General features: G+C 44.7%; 1 long non-coding RNA gene across 1 annotated transcript; it reads right to left on the minus strand.

Annotated features, from left to right (window-relative positions):
- Nucleotides 1-2,512: 2,512 nt before the first annotated feature.
- LOC133490033 (uncharacterized) lies at nucleotides 2,513-3,759 on the minus strand. Its single transcript, XR_009792094.1, has 3 exons — nucleotides 3,549-3,759; nucleotides 3,335-3,481; nucleotides 2,513-2,798 (listed from the first exon to the last, which is right to left on the minus strand). It is a non-coding gene; the product is annotated as an uncharacterized LOC133490033 (long non-coding RNA).
- Between the last annotated feature and the right edge of the window lie 1,531 nt (nucleotides 3,760-5,290).

Below are 5,290 nucleotides of genomic sequence, written 5' to 3' on the forward strand. Positions count from 1 at the left end.
TTTGAGAGGGTCGTGATGAATATTGCGGGTCAACGCCCTAAGAGCGCTTGGGGATACCAATATACTGTATACTCGTGATTGTAGAATATGCCAGTCGGTATCCAGAGGCCATCCCCATAAGAAAAGCAAATGCTAAACAAATAGCCAAGTAACTTCATCTCTTCAGTAGCAGGGTGGCGATTCCAAAAGGAATTCTTACGTTTGTGTCACAAATCACTAGAGAGCTGTCTTGCAATTTACTCACAACTCTCTTGCAAGTGAAACAGCTCAGAAACTCTTGACTATCACCCTCAAACGGAGCGTTTAGTGGAGAGGTTTGATAAGACTCAAAGCGATGGTGAGGATGGCCCTCGACAAAGATGGAAGAAATTAGGACCAGCTTCTCGCCTATCTCCTTTCATCATTGTTCCACTGGCTTTTCACCCTGTGATCTGCTTTGTTCCCACAAACCTAGGGGCGTTGCCAAAGAGACCTGGGAGGAGCAACCCTGTTCCTACTGTACCATGATTGAACATGTGGGAGAAATGAAAGACAGAATGGCTGCAGTGATGCCTAGAACGAAAGAACACATGGAGAAGGCCCAGAGGGAGCAGAGCATAACCTGGGGAATTCAAACCAGGGGACAAAGATGTAGTGCTGGTCCCTAAACCAGAATGTAAGTTCTTGGCTACTTTGCTGGGTCCATTTGAAATAATCAAAAAGGTTAAAGAAGTCAATAACAAAGTCAGAAAACCCAGGAAGGTGAGCAAATATTGTATAACATAACCTCTTTAACAAATGGAATTAGAGAGAGGAATTGTTCACTTGTCTTCCTCCAAGAGAGCTCTCCGAACCGGCTAGGGATCAAGTGTAGTTTGCCCCTGACCTTGATCCTCACCGACTCCAGCAAGCAGAAGAATAAGTGGAAAGTAACCAGGATGTGTTTTTATCTATTCTGGGCTGCAGGAGAGAACCAAGAACCGAATCTGATACCGAAGGCTCGCAAGAAAATAAGGTACAGGGGAAAAGCCACTTACCACGGCGACAGAAGCTCCTGCTTTTGAAGTATAGTTCAAGTCATTGTCCATTGTGAAACGCTGTCCTATCAGTATCATTGAATTTCGCTGGGTGAGTTCATTCCATAGCAGCCGTAACACTGCCGTATTTGGGATGTAATATTGTTTCTATGGTGCCTCAGTAAATGTGAAATATGAATTAAAATTGTTTACACATTCCTGAGTTCGAGACGTTTTTCTGCCGAGAGGCCTGAAATCAGGTCATCCGGATTTCTCAGATCTCTGCCTTCCCTTCCCGCTCAGGAACCAGTGCTGTCAACATCAAAAAAACTTGTGCGCTCTCACAACTGGGTCTTCTACACGGAGGCAATCAATGAGAGAAAAGGGGGCGGTCTTAGCCAAATATGGACAAAGCAGATACAACACAGACAAAAATGAAATTGACACTATTATACTAAGTCCACGTTAGAGAGCCACACTATGGAGGTCTGAATAGCCAAAATACGGCACCTTTCAAATAGCCAGTGATGGGACATTGTGATTTTCCAAGGATTAGTGTAAAAGTGATCATTTCGAAATCATTAGCCTAATAGCATAATTGCCTGTCATTTGTGAACGTTTTTCGGGGAAAACAATGGAAAGAAAAAAGAAGAGGCCATTTACCTCAGTTCAAGCTTTGCGGCTAACCATCACCTTGATGACTGAGAATCGACACAAACATGAATGAAAAAGACACTTTTTTTTTTCAGAAAGCACATTGAAAGTTTCAAATAACTTTGGCAATTGTGCTATTAGACTGACAAAATGTATACGCTGGCAGAGATTTAAAGAAATAAAATGTTGCATTTTGATAATTATCTGGTTAAATATTCATTGTGAAGAATCATTTACATGATCAGTGTCTTCACACAGATGGATATCATTCATTATTCATAACCACATATAACTAAAGGTAATTTGAGAAAATGTGTTATTCTACAAGTGAGCCCGGTAGCCCCTTCACATTAACCAATTACCCGAGAAGTAGGTCTCAGGTCCTAATAGGTTGCTAACTACTACTATGGATTATAAAATGTGCCTTTCCCTCGCCATCCTTTTGTTTTCTCATTATTCCGATCTAATTGGACCTTGGTTTTTCTTCTTTTTTTGATGGGGAATGACAGTCAAACCAAAAAATCCTGTAGCAAGTCTTCCTAGAAAAGAGGAAGCTGCTATACGTTTGACTAGGGCAACTCCATTCATTTCATTTTGAGTTTCTCTAATAATATAATATGATTAAAATACAGTAATAATCAGCAGTTGCCCCAATACTTTTGTCCACGTCACTCTGGATTTGTCACGAGAACGTAACATTGATTGCAATTCCCAAGGGCTGAGAAAATGTTGTTTTTGTATACTAGCCCATCTTTGTAAATCCTAATGACAGAAAAGCACATTGTCATTATAATGTTCACAGCACCAAAATTACAAACCATAACAAATATAGAAACCATCATGGCAATAATAAATCACTTCAGAAAAATGCAAAGCGCAACCACAATAGGAAAGCTACAATCATTTGAGGATTGACCACAATATTCAGAGAACATATTTGCGGAAGCAACTGAACAGTTTCTTGAGGAATTCTACATTTAATGCAGCTTAAAGTTAATGAAGCTGTGGTGAGGATGGGGAAAAAATAAAATGTTCTTTGCAGCTTCAGAAGGACCACAGATCTTTCATGGAACATCTGGGAGATGAGTCTTTTAGCAAGCCTTTCCTGTGGTTTTCTTGTCTGCAAGAGATGCCCTTCCTTTCTGTTGCCTAGCAACAGAGAGGGAGAAATAGATGAGGTGATGAGTGAAGGTGAGCAGGGGGAGATCGGAGGAGAGAAAAAAGAAATGAGGGGGTGATACGCTTAGTTGTTTTCTTCTTGGTAAGCTTGAGCAGGTTGTTGAATATCTATGCAAAAATGTGGTTAATCAGACAATTCCAACTTCGTGTTTGTGGCAGCTGATGTGAGCTTCACGTAGCAACGGTTAACACAACAGAAGGTGAATTTTGAAGTAATACTTTTTCTTTTTTTTTCCCCCACATTTTTCAACATTTCCATCACATGAAATACTGTCAATGTATTCAAGCTGAATATTCGTAGTATAAAAGAAACTAGATTGTCACAGTTTTACAAATGTAAAACCTGACAAAACTCAGATCTTATTTTTCAAATGCTATTTATAATAATCAAATCAAAATATGACAAAGTGTTGTTTTTAAAACTTAACAAACAGGTATTAAACTTATACATAATATTTTGGACATACGTAGACGTCGTGGGAAGAGAGCCAGACGGATTGACCCACCTTGTATTCGGGCGTCGGGGAGCGATGATGGTCCGCGAGCTGCTTGTTGCGTGCAGTGGACTGGTTCGGCGCTGACTGGACGTCCTTCCAAACCGCCTGGGCTCTCTGGAAGTGATCTTGTATGGAGGGGACTCCCACCGCCTGCTCCTGTAGGTTGAACAGTGGAGGTTGGAAACCGTAGCAAGCCACGAATGGGGACATTCCAGTAACGGACCTGGTGAGGGAATTATGAGCGTATTCAATCCATGGGAGGAAGGATCTCCATGAGGAGGGGTTGCGGGCGGCCACACAGCGGAGTGCCGATTCCAGGGTTTGGTTGGCCCGCTCCGTCTGGCCGTTGGTCTGCGGTGATACCCCGAGGATAAGCTGGCTGCTGCGCCCACCGCCTTGCAGAATTCCTTCCAGACCCGAGAGGAAAACTGGGGACCTCGATCGGAGACTGTGTCGATGGGGATACCATGGAATTTGAAGACATGTAAGACAAGGAGCTTAGCAGTTTCCAGGGCGGACGGGACTTTGGGGAGGGGCACATAATGGAAACACTTAGAAAAACGATCGACGATTTTGAGAATAACAGTTTTACCTTCAGAGGGCGGCAGGCCGGTAACGAAGTCCACAGCGATGTGAGACCAAGGGCGGCTGGGAATTGGCAGGGGGCGCAGCAAGCAGATGGAAGTCGGTGAGAAGACTTCCCTCGGGCGCAGACGGAGCAGGCTTGAACGAACTCTCGGGTGTCTTTGATGAGGCTGGGCCACCAGAAATGCTGTTGAATGAACTGGGTAGTACGGGTGACGCCAGGGTGACAAGTTCATTTAGAGTTGTGGGCCCACTGCAAGACTTCCGAACGTGCTGAATCCGGGACGAACAGGTGGTCAGTCAAAATGAGAAATGGTTGTTCAGATCCCTCCAGCCAGTGCCTCCATTCTTCCAGGGCCCATATAATGGCCAGCAGCTCGCAGTTTCCGGCGTCATAATTTCTTTCTGCTGAAGATGGGCGACGGGGAAAAAAAAGCACAGGGGTCAAGTTTATGGGTCATGGGATCTCGCTGAGAGAGGACTGCTTCAGCTCCGGTATCCGAGGAGTCAACCTCCACCGCGAACTGGAAGAAGGGTCAGGGTGGCGCAGAATGGGAGCAGTGCTGAACATGAATTTGAGTGTATTGAATGCTTGTGAGGCTGCTGGGGTCCACTGAAAGGGGGAGCTGGTGGATGTGAGACTCGTGAGGGGAATAGTGACGTTGCGGATGAATCGGCGGCAGAAATTGGAGAATCCAAGGAAACGTTGCAGTCCTTTGCGGGTCGCGGGGATGGGCCAGTCGATGATGGCTTGGATTTTGGTGGGGTCCAGATGTAGCTGTCCTTTTGCAATGATGTAGGTGAGGGAATGTACCGAGGATCGGTGGAATTCACATTTTTACGGTTTGACGTATAGACAGTTTTCGAGGAGGCGCTGGAGGACTTGGCGTACATGGATGCGGTGTTCTTCAGGGGAGCGGGAGAAGATGAGGATGTCATCGGGGTACACAAACATGAACCGATTGAGCATGTCACGGAGGACGTCAGTAATTAATGTTTGGAAAACTGCAGGGGCGTTGGTTAAACCAAATGGCATGACCAGATACTCGAAGTGTCCGAAAGGGGTATTGAAGGCGGTCTTCCACTCGTCCCCCCTCGGATATGGATGAGGTGGTAGGCCTTACGGAGGTCCAATCTGGTAAAGATTTGGGCTTCGCAGAGGGGTTCAAAGGATGGGTCGATCAGGGATAGCGGTGACTTATTTTTAATTGAGTACTCGGTAGTCGATGCAGAGCGGAGAGTGGTGTCTTTTTTCTCAACTGAGTTTCAGTAAAAAAATAAGACAAGGAAATCCTTTTTTTTTCTGAAGTTGATGAAGGCTAATATGATTTGCTTGCATTTAGCCCAATGTTGTTTATCAGGCTCAGGTATGTTTGCAGC

This window comes from Phyllopteryx taeniolatus, chromosome 15 (assembly GCF_024500385.1).
Source record: "Phyllopteryx taeniolatus isolate TA_2022b chromosome 15, UOR_Ptae_1.2, whole genome shotgun sequence".
In the NCBI taxonomy this organism is placed as follows: domain Eukaryota; kingdom Metazoa; phylum Chordata; class Actinopteri; order Syngnathiformes; family Syngnathidae; genus Phyllopteryx; species Phyllopteryx taeniolatus.